General features: G+C 50.9%; 1 non-coding gene across 1 annotated transcript; it reads left to right on the top strand.

The window, feature by feature from the left end:
- The first annotated feature begins 613 nt into the window (after positions 1-613).
- On the top strand, positions 614-687 carry TRNAK-CUU (transfer RNA lysine (anticodon CUU)). Its single transcript has one exon. It is a non-coding gene; the product is annotated as a tRNA-Lys (tRNA).
- Positions 688-24,693: the final 24,006 nt, after the last annotated feature.

Below are 24,693 nucleotides of genomic sequence, written 5' to 3'. Positions count from 1 at the left end.
AAGAGCTTGCTCCTCGCCTGGAAAGGACTCATCATTAAGGGGTATGGGTTCCAAACCCCTCCCCCCCAAGTGTGTGGGAAGTAGAAATAGATGTTTGTTCTTGGTCTGATTGGTTTTGTGTATGGTGTCTAAAAACAGAGATATTTTTGAATATTTTCAGAATTGTTGTTAGTACTGAAGTTTCTCATCTTAAAGTTATGTTATTAGATTTCTTCTACAGTATATTTTGGTGCTGAAAGGTAAAAGGTTGCTCTGTGTGTGCTGTTATGGAGTGAAGTAACAAAGGTTGGTTGCAGAGAGGGTGCATGTGCCACAAAGTTATGCCTGTCCCACCCCAGCTGTGGTCCCAGAGTCCAGAATTTGCATAAACTCACCCCCTTACCTGTGACTAACAAGCTTGCCCTGCTAACTCTTCCAGCAAAACAGGCCAAAGAAAGTGTATGCAAGCCCTGTACTGCAGCCCCAGTACTATTTTCGGTTCCTTCCCACAGATCTTTCACTGTGCACCAGTCCAGTTCCTTGCTGTTGCTTGTCCAACCACTGCATGCATGTGCTAGACCGGACCCTGAGCTGATTCCTGACTGTTGTGCTCCATATAGTCTGGCCTGTCTGTGTCTCTGTGGTGCAATGGGTCAGCACGTTTGGCTCTTAACTGAAAGGATGGTGGTTCAAGCCCACCCAGGGACAGTAATAAGCCTGTGCTACTTCCTTGCTTTCCTGCGGGCAGGGCCGGCTTTAGGCCAATTCAACCAATTCCCCTGAATCGGGCCCCGCACCCAAGCCCTGCTGGTGCACTGTACTAGGGTGGCCCAGCTTCCCCAAGGGGCAATTTAAAGGGCCTGGGGCTCCCAGCAGGGACTGGAGCCTCAGGCTGTTAAAATTGCCACCAGAGCCCCACTGCTGGAGACTTGGGGGCTATTTATAAAGTCTGGGGCTCCCCTTGCTTCTACTGCCCCGGCCCTTTAAACAGCCCCCGGAGCCCTGGGCTGCTGCTGCTACCTTGGTGGAGGAGGGGGCACTTACCGTACAGGGTAGGCTGTACCCCCTGTACCCACACCCCTGCCCACAGCCAGCCCCTGCTGCACCCCCTGCCCTGCCTGCACCAGCCCCGCACCCCGTGCTCTGTCTCCAGTCAACCCTTGCCGCACTCCCCTGCCTTAAGCCAGCCAGTCCCACACTCTTCTGTCTCCAGGCCTGCCAACCCCTGCGCACTCCCCTGAGGCCCTGCCTGAAGCCAACCAGCCCACTCCACCCCACATCCCCCTGCCTGCTGCCAGCCCCTGTCAGCATCCAGTCCCACACACCCTGCCCTGCCTGAAGCCAGCCCATTTGCAGCCAGTCCTGCACCCCCTGTCCTGTCTGCAGCCAGCCCCGCACACCTTGCCCTGCTTGCAGCCAGACCCTACCTCCAGTCAGCCCCTGCCCTGCCTCCAGCCAGCCCCATGTCCACTGGTGCCCTGCAGTTCCCAGGGCAGTAACCCTGCACACATGCTGCAATGAGAGGGGCAGTGAACAGCTGTGACCCACACATGTGCACACCTTAGGGTGACCAGACAGCAAGTGTGAAAAATTGGAACAGGGTGGGGGGTAATAGGATCCTATATAAGCAAAAGACCCCCCAAATCAGGACTGTCTCTATAAAATCGGGACATCTGGTCACCCTAGCACACCCCCAGGGAGTGGCGGGGACCCACACATGTGAAACGGAGCTCATTTCTAGTTCAGGCCCATCTTTTTAAAAAAGAATTTTAGGTAGGGTTAACATACATCCGTATTTTCCTGGACATGTCCAGCTTTTTGGTTCTTAAATAGACCATCTGGGAGAAAATTTTAAAAATATGGATGTATGGTAACCCTATTGGTACAAAAAATACATACTGTGGCACATCCCTTAAATCAGAACTTTTTACAGGGAACCGGCTGCTAAGAAATGAAAGGCTTTTATTTACATGATTTTTTTTTTAGTCATCCCTGCCGGGGCCCCGCCGAATATGTTCGAATTGGGCCCCGCACTTCCTAAAGCTGGCCCTGCCTGTGGGGAGCCTCAAAGGTCCCATTTTGCTGCCTCTTGGCCTCAGTGCGTTCAGCTAGTGGCCCGAAGACCGGGCTGGATGTCATTCAGAAACCCATCTCCGAGCAGCTGTTCCAGAGGCTCAGGTTTAATCCTCAAGGCCGAGCACAAAAACTTTCAGCCAGGAACATTTCGCTCTCTCCCCGCCTCCGCCCAAGTGGCAAAGAAGAAGCAGACGAGACACGCCGGCTCAAAGACGACTCCCTCCCACTTCCCTGTAGGCTGTGCAAAGCTCTTGGCCTGCCTCACGCCTTGTCAGGAAAGCGCGGCCATGCTACTCACGCCTGAGTCACCTCCGCAGCCTGGCCTGCCCTGGCTGATGGTGTGCAGAGCCATGCCAGTCAATGGCAATTTGAGTCAGGAGCCTAGGCTCTTTCCCCTGACAGCCACACACACAGCACTGTCTGGTGTCCCGAGAGTCTCCTTCCTGTTCTCCCGCAGCACACGCTGCCTGCCAGTGTGGGTGGGAAAAGGGGACCAGGAAGTACTGCAGCCTCATTCCAGGACAGGAGGCCCTCGCCATACCCAGGCCTGCCTCTTGCCTTCAGTCCAGGTAGCCTCATGGCCTAGGCTCTTGGTGCTCTGCTGGTCAGTGCCTTGCTGGAAGGCCCTGAGGGAAAAGAAGCAAGCACACATGTAGCAGAGGATGGCTTTGATCCATTAATCTCTGGGTTATGGGCTCAGCACACTTTTGCTGCACCATTCTGCTGGTTTTTTATGACCGCTGCCACTCAGCCACCACTATCTGGATTAGCACCTTATGCGCTCTCACACTGGCAGGCAGATGCGCAGTCTGCTAGGCAGCTGTCCTGGTCACAGCATATTACAGCTTCTACAGGGTAAAAGGGATCTATTTGGGGTTTGGACCCCATTGGGAGCTGGATAGCTGAGTGCCAGAGACAGGAGCACTTCTTAAACTGTTTTCAGTTAAGCCTTCAGCTTCACCCTCACCTGAAAAGTACTCACCATTAAGGGGTATGGGTTCCAAATGCCAAAAGCATGTGGGAGGTAAGAATGGGTGTTTAGTTGTCTGTGGTTGTTTTAGTTGACTTTCTTTTTGCTGTTCCTGGTGTGTAAAGGCAGAGACATTTTTGAATCTCTTAAAATTGTTGTTAGTGCTACAGTCCCTCACCTTAAGCTTATGCTATTAGATCTCTTCTGTGATATATTCTGGTTCTGAAAGGTAAAAGGTCGCTCTGTGTGTGGCACTATGGAGTGAGGTAGCAAATGTTGGTTGCAGAAATGGGGCATGTGCCACAACAATCCTGCCCCCCAGCTTCATTCCCTGAGTCCAACCTGCAAAATTTCCATGCAGTCAGAGGGGAAAACAGCATTTTACCTAACTGTGAAGTTGCTTACAACTTTCAGTGTGTAAGTGAGATCAGAACCCCCCACTCTAAGTATATCTAAAATTTATACTTAACTATTAGTGATCTTAGATGTGTAGCATAGAACTGAATTTGTACTACAAGTACAAAAAGCTTTATTGTTAAACTAGAAAAGAAAAAAGCCAAAAAAACTGCAACTAGAAACTTCAAAAAAAGACTAATAGTACTAAATTTAAATATCCATTTTCAAACTTTTATATTTCACTATGCTTTGGAACCCATGTCCCTTGCCTAATGAGATATATGTAGTTTCGGGTGACTCCCACAAGCATGACCTGCTAAGGACCGTTCTACTGTCCTTGATTCATATCACCAGGATAACTACACTTTATAACTCCTGCCCTAATAAGAAAGAGATCGGGGATCTCACAGCAGCCGAAATGACCATTTGGGCAAGCACTCCCATCATGCAATGCGGGGTGGGTGTGACCATGCACATCAGCAACAAAAGACTTTTACAACACATCAACAACAGATGTCAGGGTAGAGTTCATTCTGACCCTGCTTACAACCTCCCCACAACCAAGAATTCTTGCTCCTGGTAAATCACACTCCCTATTATACCAAATCATTGGTATTGAATGCTGAAGTCACAGCCAGCAAAAGTAGCCACCCATCTCTGCCCTGCAGCATCCAGCTTAGCCCTTGTTAACACATAAGTCAGTGGATTGTTCTCTGTCCATACCTGAAACTGAGCACCACACAAGTAGTCTCCAAAGTTCTCCGTGATGGCCCATTTCAAGCCCAAGAACTGCAGCTGGTGGATGGAATAGCGAGTTTCACTATCAGACAGTCCTCAGCTGGCAAAGGCTACAGATTTACATTTGCCTTCCACTTCCTGGTACAAGACTGCTCCCAAACCCTCCAAACTGGCATCAGCATGCAGGATAAATGGCTTGTTTGGGTAAGCAGAGACTAGGACTGGCACATGAATCAGGCAAATAATGATTTCCCGTAAAGCTCTGTCACATCTCTCATCCCACCATGTCCCAAATGGAGAGGAGAGGAGCCCCTTCCCTGTCCCAGCCCAAGAACACCCGATCTGTGGAGGTAAGATGTTGGTAGCCCAAACCAGCTGGAGTTGCTGGGGAGAGGAGTTGTCCCCTCAGTCCAGGCCCACTGGAGTTGCTATTGCAGTGGGGGAGAAATGTTTTTCATCTAGTTCTTAGATGCCCTGATGAGAGGGGGGTTGAGTTTTTTCTTCCCACCTACAGCTCAAACTTATTTTTCCCCTACCATTTTCTGCTCTAGCCTGATCTTCCTCTTTCACCTCACTTATTTTTTTCCTGGTCTTGTTCCAGAGCCCTGACAGCCCAATTCTCTGCCCTAACCCTGTGCCCTCTACTGCACCCTGAACCTCTCATTCTAACCCCACCCTAGAGTCTACACTCCCAGGGCCAGTGCCCTCATCCACCTGCACTCCAACTCTCTGTCCCATGTACCCTGATTTAGGGTGTACTAATAATATTAATTTGGATAATATGATGAAAATTTAATTTATTAGCTTACATTTTATTTAATTTAATTGAGTTATAAAGTTACAGTTGCTTTACTGCTATTCAATAGATACATAGGGCATTATATGCAACAAAGTTTTGGTTAATGTCTCTTACCACACTTCCTTGATAACCTGGTGGTAAGAGACACAGAACCAGCCTTGCAGTTCAGGTTTCTCAATTCTTGAGTGAAAAAATGCAGTGCTTAGAAAAAGCTACTGTTACTTAGGGTTTACTTGACTAAGTTAAACTTAAAATCAAAACCTAATAAACAAAGAATAAAAACTTACGGAAATGGAGCTTAGCCTAGTTCCCTTGAAACTTAAAGTTTCAGAACAAGTACAGCCTACTGCTAGTACATAGAGAGAGAGTGGAGGAAGTAAGTCAGAATGATAGAGTGAAGTGCTCTAGTGAGGTGGGTTACCTCTTTTATAGGGCACAAGCACCGGAAATCCTTCCTCCTATGTCCAAATTTCATTCCTCACCCACAAAACGTTAGGGTACGCTTACTTCACAGGCTAGTATCTTTGTGCATGTTGATGACACGTACATATGCACATAAGTTGTACCTGTTAAGTGTGTGGGTAGAATACTTAAAAAAAAACCCTATGCCATTCTCCATTGTCGATTGGTCTAAGTAAAGGTCTTAGACAGGCATGAGTACTTATCTATTTAAGTAAAAAGATACAGGTCAACTTTGCTTTCTTAGTAAAAGGTCACAATATAGATATGCTAACCTTGCCTTAGCTTAACATACAGGATATGGCCTATAGGGTCTCGTAAGTCATGTGCCCCAGCCTCCTAATCATTTCTATTGCCCGCCGCTGGACCCTCTCCAAATTGTCCACATTCCTTCTCATGTGGGACCCAACCCCAAAAGTACCCACATTTCACCCCAATGGCCCCCAAATGCAAGATTTTAATATGTACATAGGGTGCTCCCATGGTCATGTCACTCCCGAGCTCTCCAGTGGAGCCTGCTGGTGGAGAACAAGGTCAAAATCAGCCAGGACGTCGCTCAGTCAATTCCCTGTGCTCCCAGCAGGTGGTATCGGAAAGCTCCAAGATGGCTCACTTCCCTTTCTCTCATCAGCTTCAGGCCCCAGGGTTACAAATGCCCAAACTAGTTGGGATTCTCCCCTGGGCTCAGGGTGTGGGGCTGCTCTGAGGGGATGGACTTGCACACTTGGGATATTAGTGCAAAGATACAATTTCAATTTCTCTTAGAGAAATTTGAGGGCAATTTATATTTGGTAAAAATCTTATTTCGTGAAAGGAAAGCTGCAGTGATAGCCTGGTTACTGGGGTGCAAAACACTTTCCTCCTGCAAGAAACAAGAAGTTAGAATTAGACATTTACATCATTTGTTCCAATGTTGGCACAGGTTGAATTTTGCTTCTGTGCAGGTTTGTTTCAGGCAGTGACTGTTTTGGTTTATTGGGTTGTTTTGGTTTTTTAAGTTGGAATGGAGATTTTAATTGACATTTGCTGGATTCGAATGGCTGACCTGCAACACCAGTTTTGACATACTTCTGCATATTTTATACAGATTTGGCCAGTATTCAAGGATTCAATTCCTTTATAGGAGGTTTTAGAGTTCAGGCTTATTTATTTGATATTATTTTATCATAATGCTGTAGCACACCTTTTTGATAAAACCTTGAAATTATTAATTTATGGCATTTGTTAGTTTTTATTTTTAAAAACAAAGTTTTTCTTAATGTTTGGGTTTTAAATTAAGCATTGTTTTTGGTTTCAAATTTTCATTTAGGTTTTGGTTGTTGATAGGATCTTTAAGAACTTTGGATTTAATACTAAAATTTGGACAGATTTAGCTTATTGAAAGTAAACTGTTCACTATTTTATTTTAATAAAGGTTGTATTACTGTAAACCCTGGCCAGTGGGAGAGGAGATGAGCCTGGCCTTTAACTGAGAAGGAGCAGAGGCATGGGAGAGACCAGGTGATGGGGGGGCACAGCCCTCCAATTTTTTTGTCTACCCACCTCAGTTTCCCACCAAACGAGAAGAGTCTGATGCCACTCCTGCTGGTCACTGGGTGTCACTGCTGCTCCATGGGAAACATGCTCTGTGCATTACGCAGCTTGGTGAGAAATACACTCTGTGCCTTACCGTGACTGGTCCGTGGGTGTCACTGCTCCTAGAAGGCAGACACACGCTGTGCATTACACAACCTGACCGCTGGGTGTCATTGCTGTATCAATGGAAACACTTTCTGTGCATTACCCTGAATGACCACGAGGTGTCACTGCTGCTCCAAGGGAAACATGCTCTGTGTGTTACCCTGATTGACCATTGGGTATCACTGCTGCGCCAAGGAAAACACCTTCTGTGCATTACTCTGACTGCCCACTGGGTGTCACTGCTGCGCCAAGGGAGACGTAAGAACGGCCAGACTGGTTCAGACGCAAAGTCCATCTAGCCCAGTATCCTCCTGTCTTCTGACAGTGGCCAGTGCCAGGTGCCCCAGAGGGAATGAACAGAGCAGGGAATCATCAAGTGATCCATCCCCTGCCGCCTATTCCCAGCTTCTGGCAAACAGGCTACAGGCACCATCCCTGCCCACCCTGGCTAATAGCCCTTGATGGACCTATCCACCATAATCTTATCTAGTTCTTTTTTGAACGCTGTTATAGTCTTGGCCTTCACAACATCCTCTGGCAAGGAGTTCCACAGGTTAACTGTGCAACTGCCCTGAGCTTACCCCCTTCCCCTCGCCAGGTTGTATATGGAAAAGAGGATGAGGATGAGGAGAGCCATGATGTGTCTGTCACTGGCTGATGCCTCAGTTTCCTCTAGGCAGCAGTGCTGCAGGCTCCTTTGGTCAGTTCCCATGCAACTGTGTCTGGGGAAGGGGGAGTAGATACTCATGCTCCCCAGCCCCATTCCCATTCACCAGCAGCTGGGAAATCCAGGCCAAATTTAACCCTGGTAGCTGGGCCGGGATTAGCCTGGGCCGGGGTTGGGCTGGGAAGGAATTGCGGTGGGGAAACAGACGCACCTGCTGTGAGGGAAGATCCTTCCATTCCCTACCAACCTCCCTCACTCCTTGCAGCATGGCACCCCCTACAACTTCCTTCTCTGTCATGGAGGCTGTCTGCTGCCTGCTTCTCCCTTAGCATCATCTCTCCACACCCTGGGGAACTGGCGTCGCCCATCCTGTGCAAAAAGGCAGGTCCCTGGTCTGCCCTGTGGTGCTGCCCTGCAATTTGGGGAGGCAGCTATTGGATGGAATCATATCGAAATATGGAGGTGGGCAAGGCTGGGGATCAAGACTCTTGGGTTCTCCCCCCAACTCTGGGAGGAAAGTGGACGTTAGGGGGTAGAGTCGGAGAGGGGCAGGGCTGGGATCCAGGGCTCCTGCTTTTTCTCCACTTCCTGCAGCTGCTTCGGCCTTTCAGTGCGTTTCCTGTTGCAAATTCGTTTGCTGACTTGTGCAACCCACCCCAGAGGTGGCTGCATCTCAATGTTGGGTGAGGCATCCTTGGCTTCATCACCCCCTAACCGTGTCTCTCTAACCACTGCAGGTGACCCTGCAGCACTTGGCAAACATCCGCAAGATCGTGGGGGGTGCTTTGAGCATTTGGCAGGCAGGGGCCAGGTGCCCAGCCCGCCTCCCCCCCAAGAATGGGACCCAGCACCCCCTACCTTTTACAGGGATTAACAAGGGGCAAAGGGGAGCAAGTCAGAGAAGAGGGTGGCCAGGGTCTGAGCAGGGGGTGGAAATGGGTTGGTTGGGGGGGGTTAAGCAGCTGGAGGCAGAGTTAGGAGAGGGGCTGAAGGGCAAAATCAGGGACGAGGGAAGGAGCCGGAGTTAAGCCCAGGGAGAGATGCTTCCAGAGGGTCAAACCCCGGCACAGGCAGGTGCAGAGAGGTAACAGTTACCCCGGGGGGCTGAGACTCCAGTGTTTGCAAACATGGGGCAGGGAGCAGAGGGACTTTTTTATTTCCCCTCCCACAGCCAGCACCTCTCAGCATGGGCTTCCCAGGGCTGGGCTCTTAAAGGCACAGGCATCCCACTGCCTAGACCCTGCAGCTCCTCTCTGATGTAACCTACTGAGGTGCTGCAGTAGGAGACTCAATTCAGTGAAACTGGGCATTCCCTATACGCCCCACAGCCAGGGAGCTGTGCACCCCCTCCCTCGAATTTCCCCAACACCCCGCCCCCCAGTTGTCAGCTAGTTACATGCAGCTCTGCCAATGTTGTCATTGGTTGCAAATTTGAATGGAAATTGAAACGTTAACACACACTTTAAAAGCAGGTACAACGTATGAAAAATACTTGTACTTGAGAAAGTTAAATAGGTTTGGAAAGTCTGGACAAAGCCAGGTTTCCTCACGCAGCTGTTGTGTTTGCTGACAATGTCGGGGAATTGGCTTCAGCAATGTTGACCAACCTAAGGGCTGGTCTACACTACGGGGGAAAATCAATCTCAGATACGCAACTTCAGCTACGTGAATAACGTAGCTGAAGTTGAAGTATCTAAGATCGAATTACTCACCGTCCTCACGGCGCAGGATCGATGTCCATGGCTCCCCCTGTCGATTCCGCAACTCCATTCGGGTTGGTGGAGTTATGGAATCGATATAAGAGTTTTTGGGGACCGATATATCGCGTCTAGATGGGACGCGATATATCGATCCCTGAGCAATCGATTGCTACCCGCCGATACGGCGGGTAGTGAAGATGTACCCTTAAAATTTCAAATGATGATTTGTAAGCGAGGTGTGAATGAGCTCTCCCCTGACAGCTAGTGATGAGCAGGGTTGGAGGAGGCTTTGGGACCAGACTGTATTTCCATGAACTCACCTACTCTGCCGAGGTATCCAGTAGACAGAGCTGGGCTGCCTATGCTCTAGGTGCCCGGAGGAGGGAAGGTGTGTGGGGCTCCAGCCTGGGGCTCTTCCTCCCTCCTACCAAGCCCTGACTATTAATCCCAGCCCTGGCACTCCTTTCTTCAAGCGCCATGTGGGCCAGAGGAAAAGTGTGACAGGAAGCACAGGGGCCAAACTTGTGGGCACCAGCTGAAGCAGCGAGAATCCCAACCACCATGTCAAACTGCAGGAATCAGCAACTAGGCTGGCAAGTTTTAGAGCCCCAACCCATTGTGGCCATCACGACCAAAGACCTGGCTCCCGTGGGTGAGTCACCCAGCAGGAGGGAAAAGACTCATTCTTGTACAACTAGAGAAAGGGAAGTTGAGGACTGTGAGCTCCAGGGCTTCACCACAAGCCAACACCAGGTCCCACTGAGAGTTGAACTCAGATTGCAGGATTCAGTGTCCCAAGTGTTGCCCATTACACCATGGAAACAGCTTGTGCTGCCTTCTCTGGCCATCAGTGACCCTCACGGGGCTGGCTTGTGTAAGGGACTGTTGACCCTTTACTAAAACATAGTGTGTGTGGTGGTGGGGGGGGCTGGGGAGGTCGGTTGGCTAGTTCCTAGCACCAATAGAGGTGGAAAGGGTCAATGGGAAATCAGGCCCCTGAGACTGACAGTCCCCAGGGGCAATGGGGAGAGGCCAAAGCTCCAAGTTAGCTGGACTGACAGGCTTGGCAGTATAATGAGGGAGTCACCAGGCCAGGGGGTCCCATCCAGTGCCAGCTTTAGGTCAATTCCCCCGATTCCCCCAAACTGGACCCCGCACCTAAGAGGGCCCCATGCCTGCACCTATAAGGGCCCCAAGCCTTAAAGAAGAGAGCCTACTTTTTAATTTTTACTCATCTGGCGGCAGCTTGAGTCTTCAGTGGCACTTCAGCTGTGGGTCCTTCACTCACTCCAGGTCTTCAGTGGCATTTCGGTGGCGGGTCCTTCAGTGCCATGGAAGACTTGGAGCAAGTGAAGGACCCACTGCCGAAGTGCCGCTGAAGACCTGGACCACTGCCAGGTATTCGAATTGGATCCTGCAGTTCCTATAGCTGGCCGTGGTCCCATCCTCCATGGGAGCGGGAACTGCCTGGGCCAGAGCGTGGTTGAGCTAAGCAGAGAGCAGGAGCCTGAGAAGAGCGGGGAGCAGAGTTGTGCAGGTGTAGTGCCAGAAACTGCTCCCTGTGGGATTTTGTTACCGATACCTGAGGTTGTTCTTATTTGCTGATTTTTCCTAATTTGCTAAAACTTGACGGTGGTTTCTCTAGCAAAGGCCAGTCCCTGGCCCCTTTATCCAGACATCCTCATTCACATCAGGCTTCAAATTGAGAATCATTTCCCATTCCCGCTCTGTGGGAGGAGAGACTTTTAAACGCCCTCTCTGTGCGACTGCACATGGCTAAGCAAGGAGAACAAACCCCCAATCCCCCCTGTGCTTTGGGGGCCAGGTTTGCTGTGGTCTGTAGTTCAGATGCCTTCACGTCTGGGCACTGGGATTATTTACCAGTTTCTGTGACATTGGGGCATAACTGTGCTCACAGCCAAATTAATGTGCTTAGTGTGGCCGTGTGCCCTCAACTTTACACAATCTGTTTCCAAAAATTGGTTTCTGTAAAATCGGAATAATCCCCTAGTGTAGACATACTGTATGTGCCTGAGCATCCACAGTGCAAACTGGAGCCAGATCTAGTTTCACTCTGTCTACACTTCAAACATTGCTGTGGCACTGCTATAGCACTCTGGAGTAGACAGTGACTGGAGAGGTTTTCCCATCCCTGTAATAGCTACATGGACAGAACAATTCTTCCTTTTATGTAGCAGTATCTAATCAGGGCTTAGGTCACCTTAACTCTATGGGTTTGGGGGGTGGGGTTCACACCCTGAGAAATGTCGCTCTTCCAGTTCAGTGCCCAGCGTACAGCAGCCCTTAGATTCCTCTTGCTATTTCAATGCAGGCACTGACCTGTGAGAGGAAAACATCAGCTCACAAACACTGAGACTGAATTCCCCACATTTAATCTCTCTGCACTTTCCAGAAAGTCACAAAATTCAATTCATTCTTGCTAGGACAGAGAAAAAAATAAGTGACACTAAGTTTTTGGCTTGATTATGTAACCCTTCTGACTCTCTGAGTTGGCAGCAACAAGGGCCGGGTTCAGTATCCAGGGGTTCCGTTTCATAACACAATGCATAACTGGCTCGAGCCCCCACCCAATGACCTGGGACACTCACATACCACACCCCCCTGGGCGCCTCTAGGAGGCAATACTTCCCCTCTCGCAAGCACGGAGTCTGAGTGTAGCAAAATCTTTTTAATAAAGGAAGGAATCAATGCGGCATCCCATTGGAGAAACACCACAAACAGGGTTATAACACAAACCATAAACAAAAACCCACCTCCAAGTACATTTGGCACTGTCCTTTTTCGCCTTAGGGGTTTAAGTCCAATCACCCCAAAGTCTAACAACCCAAAAATCTCTTGTCAATGCCACCCCAGAGTTCGAGAGTTTATCTGTAGAGGTCTCTCCCCCCAGCCTGGGTAGAAAGGGGCACCTTACGTGGTCCGGGGCCAACTGCCCTGCCTCTCCGTGGGTTCTGCTTCCGCCTTCTCCATGAACTGCTCCGCTTTAACAGCTGCTCCACTCTGCTCCTCCAGCCGTCCTCAGAAACTGCTCCGCTCCACCAACTGCTCTGCTCCATGAGCTGCTCTAGTTCTCCCTGCAAAGTGCTCGGCTCCGTTCGCTCTCTGGGCCGCTCCACCCATCCCACAGCTACTCCACTCTGCCAGCCACTCCGCTGCCACCAGCTGTCCCATGATCTGCTCCAGCCGTCCCCACAACTGCTCCACTTCACCAGCTGCTCGGTTCCAAAATATAGCTTCAGGCTCCCCTACTAGCTAGCACAGTACTCAGTGCTCTCAGCTCAGTAATTGTAGCTCTTTAGTGATTTCAACTCTCAGTGATCTCAGCTTTTAGTAGGGGAACCTCAGTGCTAGTGCACCATTAGCCAAAAGTGAGTTCAGCTCCATAATCGGTATTTAGGTTCTTGAGGGAATAAAAAAATCAATTCTGACATTCCACAGTGAAGAGAGTGGAAATGGTACTCACACACACACACACACACACACACACACACACACACACACACACACACACACACACACACACACACACACACACACACACACACACACACACACACACACACACACACACACACACACACACACACACACACACACACACACACACACACACACACACACACACACACACACACACACACACACACACACACACACACACACCACAGCTTTTTCTCAATTCACTGGGTTTTGGAACCCATGTCCCTTGTCTAGCAAGTACCACCCAACTGAGGGTGAGTCATTTGTCACCAAGTAGTCCCACAGCTCGGTAGTCTGGGATAGGGTAGGCGTGCCTATGCAAATACACTCTCTGAAATTCTTTCCACCAGATGTCAGGGTAGAGCTTATCCTGACTCTGTTTACAATTAAATAAAATTAAGTGTTTAATTAATATAGTAAAAATATATCCTGACTCCTCTAAATAACACCACAACGTGAAATAAGAACAGAGAAAAATCTTGTCAGTGAAGACAAGTGAAGTTTCGCAAATGATCTTCCCATTATTAATTTCCGTGCTGCCCCCATTGGAGGTCTGGACACCTCCACTGTCACTGCTCTGCATTCACCTTCCCCTAGAATTGTTCTTGGACATTCCCAAATATGAAAAATAGTGCACTTCAGAATGCGAATAGTGACCCCGTCTCCTTCCTGCACCTGCTCTACATTGCTCCACAGCCGCTTCTTCCCCTGCAGAGTCACCCCAGCACGGCAGTGCAGCCGCCCAGGGGTCAGCAGGGGCCCCTGGCAAGGACAGTGGGTGCAGCTAACAGCCCAGTCTGCCTGGCAGTGAGTCAGCTGTAAAAAAGCAAAACCCCCTCCCAGAAGTACAGAGACTGAATTCCCCAACTTTAACATCATGACCCCCTCTAGAAAGCCACACGTGTCAGTTGTATTTTCACAGGGAGATACAAAAATCAGGTGACACAAATTTTTAAGCTGAGTAAATAAAGTTGAGGAGATAGATATTAACCTCACAGAAATATACTAAAGATCCCTCAACATAACACCTGAAGGGGAAATATGAACAGAGACAAACCTTGTCAGCAAAGGCTCATTTCCCAAACAAGCCTCAAAATGTTATGAATTCCCACCCCTCCTCCACAGGAGCTCTATGCAGTGTCACTGTTCTGTAGGCAGCTTCCCATTCAATGCTGTTGTGGGCCTTTCCCAGGCCTGGAAAGGTATCAACGACAGAATTTGAAGAGCAAACCTGGCTCCCCACACCAGGTGGGATTTGAGTGTTTGGCCCCTGTCACTTAGTCTTTGTCAATAGTACAGACGCCAGGGGAGGGATCTTGGCACAGGGGCTGGTAGGGGAGAAATGATTGTAGATTCTGACCTGTGCTCTGGAGAGAAGGTAATAGTTGAGGGGGCATTTTTGTCTCCTCCCCTGCCTCAGTGTCCCCTGGGCCGGATTCTACATTCCACAGGACAAATGAGGGGGTGACATCACTTGGTGAATAAAAGCTAGTGCTCCATGGGAGGTTTGAATTCACAACCTCAGTATAGCTCCTCTCAGCACTGCCCTATAAGTACTGTGCACTAGCCAGTTGTGCCACTGGAACACCTGTTAGCTGTTATTCTCCAAGACCCCTAGGTTGATAAGGGCGAGGAGTGACCCCAAAACATTCTCAGTGGAGCTGAGAGCCGGTAGCGACAAGTGTTGTACTCGGTGAGGTGGATTCTTCTTAAGGGCTCCAGGCCCCATTTGACCCTTTTGTTCTTCCCTGTGTAATAACAGAGCTGGTTAAGACTCACTGTAGAGTTTTGCTGCAGACCAACAGATCTGAAATCACTGATCACCAGGTCTAAGCATTAGTCCTGCTTTGGGACAGCGTCTCTCATCCAACAAACTGCCCAGTCTGCACTAGCAGTGAGGCTCCCTCACTAACAGCTGAAATCAGGGAGAGCTGTGTGAAGTGCAGGGCCCCAGGGGTGCTTGAACAGGGGTGAACAACACCCCAGGACTTTTCAAAATGGGAGGGCTCTGCCTTGCCCCTTTGTAATGAACGTAAGGCGAGTGAGCGTGGGAAGGGAGCGGAGAACAGTGAGCGGGAGGCGGGGCCTTGGGGCGAAGAGGCAGCATAGCAGCGGGACCTTGGGGAGAAGGGGGGGCAGGGGCGTGGCCTCGAGTGGCAGGGAGGGGGCTACTGTTTGGGCTCTGGTGACTGCTACTTTTAGGCAGGGCTGCCCAAAGGGGGACAAGTGGGGCAATTTGCCCCAGGCCCTGGGCCCTGCAGGCGCCCCACAAGCCCTGGCCGAGAATCCCTTCCCTGGCTAGAGGCTCCTTTTTACATTTTACTGGCCCAGCAGCAGCCTGGGTCTTCGGCGGCACTTTGGCAGCGGGCCCTTCACTCACTCTGGGTCTTCGGATGCACTTCGGTGGCGGGTCCTTCAGCGCTGCCCAAGACGCAGTGTGAGTGAAGGACCCGCTGCCACTGAAGACTCAAAGCGCCTCCCAGTAAGTACAAGCGCCGCAGTCGGTGGCACCTTTTTTATGTCTTCTCCTCCGCTTTCCCCCATCAGGCCCCCGAATCCTCTGGGCGGCCCTGCTTTTAGGGAGCCTGTTCCACTCCTGGTGGGACCACAAGATATCCCAGAGCAGAGAGGGGCTAGCAGAGCGGTGCCAGGGTGGAATGGCAAGTGGCCGGCAATGTGGCCAGACAGCGGAGGGAGAAAGGGGCTTTCCCCCCGGGAGGTGAGAGGTGAACTCTGGGTTTTCACTGACCCAGGACAGCAGCTGTGGGTGAGGTGCAGTGAAGGGAGGGACACATCCAAAGAGCTTTTGGTGTCTGGATTTAAGAGCCCGAGGCAAAAGACCACTGCCCAGCGCACTGTGGGTGGGTGTTTTGCTCATAGTGTTGTGTTATGAATCCTGATTGTGGTGTTTTCCCAAGTTAATACAAGGTGATTTTCCTCCTTTTTCTTAGTTTTTTTTCTATACTCAGTGGTTGTGAGTGGGGAGAGTATCACCTCTTCGAGGCACCCAGTGGCCAGGGTTAGTTCCCCCCGATTGCTGGGTGGGGGCTTAAGCAGATTGTGCACCCAAACAGGGAATTGTAACTTCAACCTTCATAGTAAGAGCCAGAGGTGCAACCTGACTCTGCTTGGGGCGGAAAAATACATAACGCCGCCCCTGGTCAGGGAATTGCCCACATTGAGCACAAGGTGAGAGCTGTGTGATCTGAACTGTCCATTGGCACCACCGTGCACTGGGCTGTCGACGTGCTCTCCTTCACATAAATCCAGTCAATGCGACTCCTGGCCTGTCCCTGCAGAAAGATGTACCCCCCCTGCGGCTCTAAGCTGACCTCACTACAGACCCGTGCCATGTAATGCTCATTGTAAAAATGTTTCCTCTGACAGTTGGGAAAACACCAACAACAAACAGTCCAGAGGAAGGGAACCAGTTCCTTCCATTTCTTAATTGGGGACCATACACACTAATATAGCCCTAACCAGTGCCACAGAGCACAAAGCCCACCAGTAACGTCCTCCCTGGTCAGAGCTCCAGCACCTTCTGTACTTGCACTGCGAATGTGAAGAAGAAGACTCCAACCCCATCATTCTTCCCTGGCCTGGAAGACCAAAGAGACAGGCCCTTCTTCCAATCACCCTCTGCCTATCAATCTACCCTAAACTCATGAATGTGTATTTCCTGAACACCCACCATGCCCAAGTCCAACTGCTCCAAGGCACTGAACATCAAATACCTCTTCCTGGGCCCCCAAATCCCTGCCATCTTCCACATGGCCACTTATACAGATGCCCCTTCCCTGGTACTACCCTTGCTCAGCAGCCCAGTGGCACCATTCCTGAGGGTCACCCTACCTCACTGGCTTCCTGCCATGTTGGGAAAGACAGCTCTCATCCTAAAAGTTCAGGTGGGCCAACCAGATGCAGAAGCACACATTATCTTTTCCTACTGCAGAGCTCAAGGTCAGAGATTCACCCTGGGTGCAGAAACTATTGTGCACCCAGAGAGCAAGCCATCACTGCGCAAAGAGGGATGAAAGGGCCTACCGAAGCCTGAGATTGAACGAGGAACCTTTAGATTTTCAATCTAATGCTCTCCCAACTAAGCTACTTTACAAGCTGTTTAGCAGTGTTTTGGCCTGCTGCTTCTCTGTCTGGATGGTTTTGCAGCAGTTGCATGCAAAAAGAAAGTCATTGGGAGTGGCCCCTGAAGACACTTTTGCCTGCCTTGCTCAGCTTGACTTACTTTCTCATTCCGTTCCTGCCTGAGTTCCCGGGTTGACCTGGTGGCAGAAGGCGACTGGGAGCCAGTGGCGCGGGGAGAAAATGAGCTGGAGCCTGAGCTAGACTAGACCCTGGCAGTGAGAGTCTGGTCACCATTTGCCGGCCCACCCTGTTGTCCTGGATTCCCCTACTGGGTGTCATTTAAGGAGGGAAGTGGGGCTTCTGCTTCCCCTCCCTGATTTTCACACGGCAAAGGAGTGCAAACAGGAAAATGAACGGCTGCTCCATACCCCCACTGGAGGAACCCGACGCCCTTAGCTGTGGTGAGTAAGAAGTGACTGTTGGCTGACAGAGCCTGTCCCCGAGGAGCTGGAACAGCAGCTGCCGCCTCCCCCTCAGCTCCAGGCTGTGGGAAATGCTCATTGCCTGGCTGCACGGGCGGATGCTGCTCCGTGCTCTGGAGAGCGTCTGTATTGATCTGTCAACCCCCGGTCTTCACTGAGCCAGTCTGGTAAGGTCCCAAGTGCCCCCTTCGGCCTTCGGCTTTAATTTGCACCTGGATGCATTTAACCATAAGTTGCCATGGTGGTATTCCAACGATGTTTTTTTTTTCCAGTCATGTCTCCACATGTGGACTGCAGAGGGCGGGTAGTGTAGAACCATTGTGGCAGCTCTGCACTGCATGGGAAATTCCACAGTAGACAAATACATTATCTGAGCTGCAGAAGAGGATGGCAACAAAGGAAAATCGGACCCAGAATTGTTACACTGGTGTTAAAGAAGAGTAAGTGAGAAGAAGAACAGTTTTCCTCAAACAGTTCAGAATGGAATGACTGTGTCTTTTGGCTAAATTATCTACAGGATGCTAATGAGTATCAGCTTGTGTGGGGTGTAGAGGAGCCTTGTTAGCCATTACAAACGTATTTAAAGTGACAAAGAGTCCTGCAGCACTTTATAGACTAACAGAAGTATTGGAGCATAAGCTTTCGTGGGTGAATATCCACTTCGTCAGATGCATGGGAGTCTAATGTAATATAATCGCTACTGTAATATAGAAAGTTTTCCTCCATTTATAGTGTATATATTCCCAATAAGCATATGATGATGGTTATAAAAATCCCCTTCTGTCTCTGGCCTTTAATCTTTTTTCTCCGGATGTGGTAAAGTTTAAGGGTGAGACTTTCAAAAGCATTTGATATTGGCCTAACTGCTCCCACAAAATTGTATGGGAGTTGTACCAATAACGTCAGTGGGAGCAGCGTTCAGCCAATACTGAGCAGTTTTGAAAATCCCACCCTAAACTATTAACACTAAAATTTGGATTAAACTATTAATAAATAAAACAAAACCCTAGACTCCAGTTGATGAGAGTTAGTTTCTGACTAAAGCCTTTCAAGTAGTAGTTTTATTTGGAAAAGGTAAATAACCACTTAAAATCATATTTAGGGCCTGCATGTCCTTCCAATAAGCAGTGAAGTTTAAAACTTCAATGATTGCATTCTTTGAAGGAACGTGTGGTATAATTTTTGCCATTTGTATCAACCTGTCTTGTAAAACATTAGGGACAGTAAAAAAGGGGTAGTATCTGAATCCAGTTTAGTTTTAAGGCTGCTGTTTGATTTGACTTCTAGTTAGGCCCATGGTTGAAAGTCACTGGCACTGAAATCTTGCAAGCTGTTTTCACAAGTTTTTAGGACAAAATGATGCAAGGATGGAGTCACTGATTTTCTGAGACTTCTACCATCTTTAACTATTGTGATCAGCTGTTCTTGAGAGAGAGGGTCCTTATTGTTTGAGATCCATATCCGTACCTAAACTGTAGGGGTGGGGCTTCAAGGAATTGGATTTGAGGTTCTGGTTATGGCCTGCCTCTCTAAAATATTTAACTTCTAAGCAATATCTTACTTTGTCTCCAATACTAGGCACCAATATGATATAATCTCTACTGTAATATAGAAAGTTTCCCTCCATTTAAAATGTGTTGCTACTTACAGTGATAAAAGATGAGCCTTAGTTTTACTATATATATACATATATATATATATAGAAAGAAAAATCAAACTGAAGTGCTCATACAACATTAGTTTATTCCACTTTGTTATATATGCAAATATAATAATTGTTATAGCTGTAATAATTATGCTTTTCCAGTTAGTTGAGGCCTTTATTGCTTTACTTGGGATGAATTTGGGAGCTGTGAATGTTACCCTGATTTGGTCCATATATAGCCAGCCTCAGGGATATTTCTGTTTTAACCTTATTCTAACACCTAACACTTAACTTGGATTAGATGGGAAGTGTGTTGTGTAGTTTTAGGAAGCAAGACACGGTAATTTATGACAAGAGTTCCAGAGCAGTTTGTTGGAACCAGCTCTTCAGTATCACATACTGAGGACCTGATTCTTTGCTATCTTATATCAGTGTTGGCTCCATTGGCTTCAGTTCAGCAAGAGGAGAACTGGGTCCTGGAACTTTAAGCATTCTCTTATACTTGGCGGCTGTGGTCACAGAAATGTACTTTATAACAGTTTTTACTTGAGAATATGTTACTGAGAGATGAAAACCCAGATCCTCTGCTATGGAATGGTGCAGCTCTTGTGGAGCAGGGACAAGTGAGGATGTGCAAAGATCTGCTCCCTCAATGCTGGTCTGGCTGTATGGTGGTCTGGCCCCTTGGTGTAGCTTAAGTCAGCCTCGAAGGATCAGCTAGGTGTAGAGAAGCCTCAGCCAAACCTGTATCCCAACAGCAGGGAGGGGAAGGAGAGTGAAGGAGCCACTCCCTTGGCTCTACACCAGCAGAGAGTTCCCATATACAAGGCTGTACCTCTCTTGGTCAGCTCTGCTAGACTTAGGGCCAAAATCTGCCTGCGGTGAAGTGAATATTGCACATTGGAGGATCTGATACAAATAGTCCTGTAGAAAAACATAGACCATTTCAGCCCAAATGCTGCTGAGTTCTTTACTTCAGAAATACAAAGGGAGGAAGCATCCCCAAAGTCTGAAGAAAGTGATATGTCACACTAGATTGATCAGCCTTTCCCATTTCAAGAGCCACTGTCTACGTGCCAGAATAAACACATTCCTCTCTTGGAACATGGTTCTAGAGGAAAGACAAATGTAACACGTTGTGAACCAAATCGTACTCTGCCCCAATGAACACATTAGTTTAACTAGAAAAATCATTAGTGACTAAGGGGATGAGATGCGACTGTCTGTGCTGCTGCCTGACTGACTGGCTCCTTATATAGGACCCCTAATCAGGTAAGCCCCGCCCCCTAATCAGGGCTCCGCTGCTCTCCCAGCACACTGCCCCTAGCAGCCTACACACACACACACTACACAATACAATCCACAAACTACACACTACTAAAACCTGCTCCTCCAACAGAACTCCCACTGAAACTCCCCTGTTGACAGCTGTTTGCTGGTTCCTGTGCTGCTGCAGATCAAGTAGAGTTCAACATGGAGGAGCTTTGGTTCACTAAGGCTTAGATTTATGCCTAGTGACACCAACACTGGGGAGCGGCCGTTCCTGCGGGGGTGGGGCGCTGCCTTCCCTCTCCAACTCTGCGAGGGGAATGGGGAGCGGCTGTTTCTGCAGGGGCGGGGCGCTGGGTTCCCTTCCCAGCTCTGCGAGGGGAATGGGGAGTGGCCGTTCCAGAGGGGGCGGGGCGCTACCCTTCCTCCCCAGGTCTGCGAGGAGAGTGGGGAGTGGCCGTTCTTGCGGGGGTGGGGGGCTGCCTTCCCTCCCCAGCTCTGTGAGGGTACTGGGGAGCGGCTGTTCCTGCGGGGGCGGGGCGCTGCCTTCCCTCCCCAGTTCTGCGAGGGGACTGGGGAGCGGCCGTTCCTGCGGGGGCGGGGCGCTGCCTTCCCTCCCCAGTTCTGCAAGGGGACTGGGGATCGGCCGTTCCTGCGGGGGCGGGGCGCTGCCTTCCTTCCCCAGCTCTGCGATGGGACTGGGGAGCTGTCGTTCCTGCGGGGGCGGGGCGCTGCCTTCCTTCCCCAGCTCTGCGATGGGACTGGGGATCGGCCGTTCCTGCGGGGGCGGGGCGCTGCCTTCCTTCCCCAGCTCTGCGATGGGACTGGGGAGCTGTCGTTCCTGTGGGGGCGGGGCACTGCCTTCCCTCCCCAGGTCTGCGAGGTGACTGCGGAGCGGCCGTTCCTGCTGGGGTGGGGTGCTGCTTTCCCTCTCCGTCTCTGCTAAGAGCCTGGGAAGCGGCCGTTCCAGCTGTGGTGGGGTGCTGGGTTCCCCCCCCCAGCTCTGCCAGGGGACTGGGAAGTGGTGGTTCCAGCAGGGGCGGGGCGCTGCGTACTCTCTCCAGCTCTGGCAGGGGACTGGGGAGTGACTGCTCCAGCAGGGTTGGGGGGCTGGGTTCCCTCCCCAGCTCTAGTAGGGGCCTGGGGAGTGGCAGTTCGAGCGAGGCAGGGGCCTTGGCTTCCCTCCCCAGCTCTGGGAGGGGAGAGGGGAGTGGCGGTTCCAGCGGGGGTGGTGTGAGGGTGCTGCCCGTGGGAGCCAGCTGAGGTCACTCATTCAGGGTGAACTGCAAACAAAACAGGGCAGACAAACTCCAAATGCTGGTGGTTATTTCAATACTTAGATTTACCAAGCCAGCACAAAACAGCTTCTATAGTACCTCACTTGTCACTTAGAAGTCCAAACAACACAGTTCCCTTAAAGTGCCCAGTCTCAGGCCTCCGTCCACTCACACCTGTCAGATATGATGATTTCTGAAAATCTTACTTCATCATAGAAAAGAAAAGATTCTTCCAATCCCAAAGGATCAGCCACATACCCAGGTCCAATTACAACTTAGATCTTACCCAAAATACACGCTTAAAGCCAATTCTGACTAAGTAAGTTAAAATGTATTAGAAAAGAAAAGAGAGAGAGTGTTAGTTAAAAGATCCATATACATACAGACCTGAAGTCAATTCTTGAGGTTCAGATATATAGCAGAGGAGAGCTTGTAGTTGCCAAAAGTCCTCTTAGAAAGAGTCCACAGGTTATAGTCCAGTTTCCAGATTCAGGGTAGCTCCAGTCAATGACTGGGGATCTCAATCCTTGTGGTTTAAAGTTTCCCCCTCTTGAAACCCAAAGCAGATCTGAGATGAAGAAGGATTGTATCCCAGGCTTCTTATACATTTCCAGCAGCCTTTCGGCCTGAGCAAACAATAAGCTTAACTCCTCCCAAACATCCTGGCAATTAGCACAGAGTAATTTATCCATTAAACAGTTCAGATACAGGTTACTATAACCTTCAAAGAGACATATAGACAATAATACTATTTCACTCAAGTATCATTTTAAATGCTAATATTCCCTTTTTTGATCTTTAAATTAAAACTATACCAATAGACAAGACCTGTTTGCTTACATCACAAGCCCTGAGCAAACATCTCCCCTTCTACCTCTAACAATGCAGACTTGCATTTCAAAGCTCTGTTCATTTCCATATCTTTCTAACCAGTCCTTAAGGTTCACCCATGGGTCAGGTCATTCCGTGAGGTGAGTTAATTAACTCTTTCTGGCCCTGTCCCCTTTCAGTGAGATATTATATTATACTCATAACATCACAGGTGGGGCGCTGGCTTCCCTCCCCAGCTCCGGGAGGGGAGCACAGAGTGGCGGTTTGAGCGGAGGCCGGGCTCAGGGTTCCCTCCTCAGCTCTGGGAGGGGCCTGGGGAATGGCGGTTCCAGAGGGAGCAGGGCACCGGCTTCCCTTCTCATTTCTGGGAGGGGCCTGGGGTGTTGTGGCTCCAGAGGGGGCGGGATGCTGGCTCCCCTCCTCAGCTCTGGAAGGGGCCTGGGCAGTGGCAGTTCGAGCGGTGGCGGGATGCTGGCTTCCCTCCCCAGCTCTGGGAGGGGCCTGGGAATTGGCGGCTCCAGCGGGGGCGGGGCATTGCCTTCCCCAGCTCTGGGTGGGGAGCGGGGAGCGGCGGTTCCAGCGGGGGTGAGGCGTCGGCTCCCCTTCCCAGCTCTGGAAGGGGCCTGGACAGTGGCGGTTTGAGCTGTGGCGGGATGCTGGCTTCTCTCGCCAGCTCTGGGAGGGGAATGGGCAACGGCAGTTGCAGCGGGGGCGGGGAGCTGTCTTCCCTCCCCAGCTCTGCGAGGGGACAGGGCGGCAGCCATTGGGGTGGGGGCAGGGCGCTGCCTCCCATCCCCAGCTCTGCGAGGGGACTGGGGAGCAGCCGTTCCTGATGGAGCGGGGTGCTGGGTTCCTTCCCAAGCTCTGCGAGGGGACTGGGGAGCGTCCGTTCCAGTGGGGGCGGGGAGCTGGGTTCCCTTCCTGGCTCGGCAAGGGAATTGGGCAGCGGCCGTTCGAGCGGGGGCAGGGCGCTGGGTTCCCTCCCCAGCTCTATGAGGTGACTGGGGAGCGGCCGTTTCAGCAAGGGAGAGGCGCTGTGTTTCCACATCATCTTTGCCAGGGGACTGGGGAGTGGCCATTCCAGTGGGGGCTGGGCACTGCCCTCCCTCCCAGCTCTGCGAGGGGAGTGGGTGTCCCACCAAGAGTGGGGCACTGGATTCCCTCCCCAGGCTTTGAGGGGACAGGGAGCTGCCTTCCCTCCCTGGCTCTGCGAGGGGACTGGGGATCGGCTGTTCGAGCAGGGGCGGGACACTAGGTTCCCTCCCCACAGGGCCAGCTTTAGGCCGATTCAGCCGATTCCCAGGAATCGGGCCCCGCGCCTAAGAGGGCCCTGTGCCGAGAGCCGGAGCCACGGCTGAGGTGCGTCAAGCAGCCCCGCTCTCCCAGCTGGAGCTCTGGGCTCTTTAAATAGCCCCCATAGCCCTGGGATAGCGGGGGGCTCAGCGGGCTATTTAAAGGGCCAGGGCTCCAGCTGCCTCTGCCACCCCGTCCTTTAAATAGCCGCTGGAGCCCCGCCACCCCCATGTATTCTCCAGGGCTCTAGCCGCTATTTAAAAGGTATGGGGCGGGGTAGAAGCAGGGGAGCCCCGGGCCCTTTAAATAACCCCCAGAGCCCTGGGATAGAGGGAGGCTTCAGGGCTATTTAAAGGACTGGGGCTCCAGCTGGCTCTGCTGCACCCCCTGCCCTGCCAGCTCTGCACTCTGTGCCCACAGCTAGCCCCTGCCAAACCCTCCGCCCTGTCTCCAGCCACCCCCCACAGCCCTGCCCAAAGCCAGCCAGCCTCCACACACCCCTGCCCGCACCAGCCCTGCACACCCTGCCCACACCCAGCCCCAACCCCCCTGCCCTGTCTCCAGCCAATCCCGCTGCACTCCCCTGCCTGAAGCCAGCCAGTTCTGCACTCCACTGTCTCCAGCCCTCCCAACCCCTGCTGCATCCCCCTGCGGCCCTGCCTGAAGCCAGCCCACCCCACACCCCCATCTCCAGCCAGCCCTGCACCCCTTGCCCTGCCTGCAGCTAGACCCTGCCTCCAACCAGCCCCATGTCCACTGCTGCCCTGCAGTTCCAGGGCAGTAACCCTACATACCTGCTTCAATGAGGGGGGGAAGCGAGTAGCTGGGACCTACACATGTGCACACCC

This window comes from Gopherus flavomarginatus, chromosome 5 (assembly GCF_025201925.1).
Source record: "Gopherus flavomarginatus isolate rGopFla2 chromosome 5, rGopFla2.mat.asm, whole genome shotgun sequence".
Taxonomy (NCBI): Eukaryota; Metazoa; Chordata; order Testudines; family Testudinidae; genus Gopherus; species Gopherus flavomarginatus.
The sequence above is the reverse complement of the archived record's forward strand: the minus strand, read 5'-3'. Positions and strand labels throughout refer to the sequence as shown.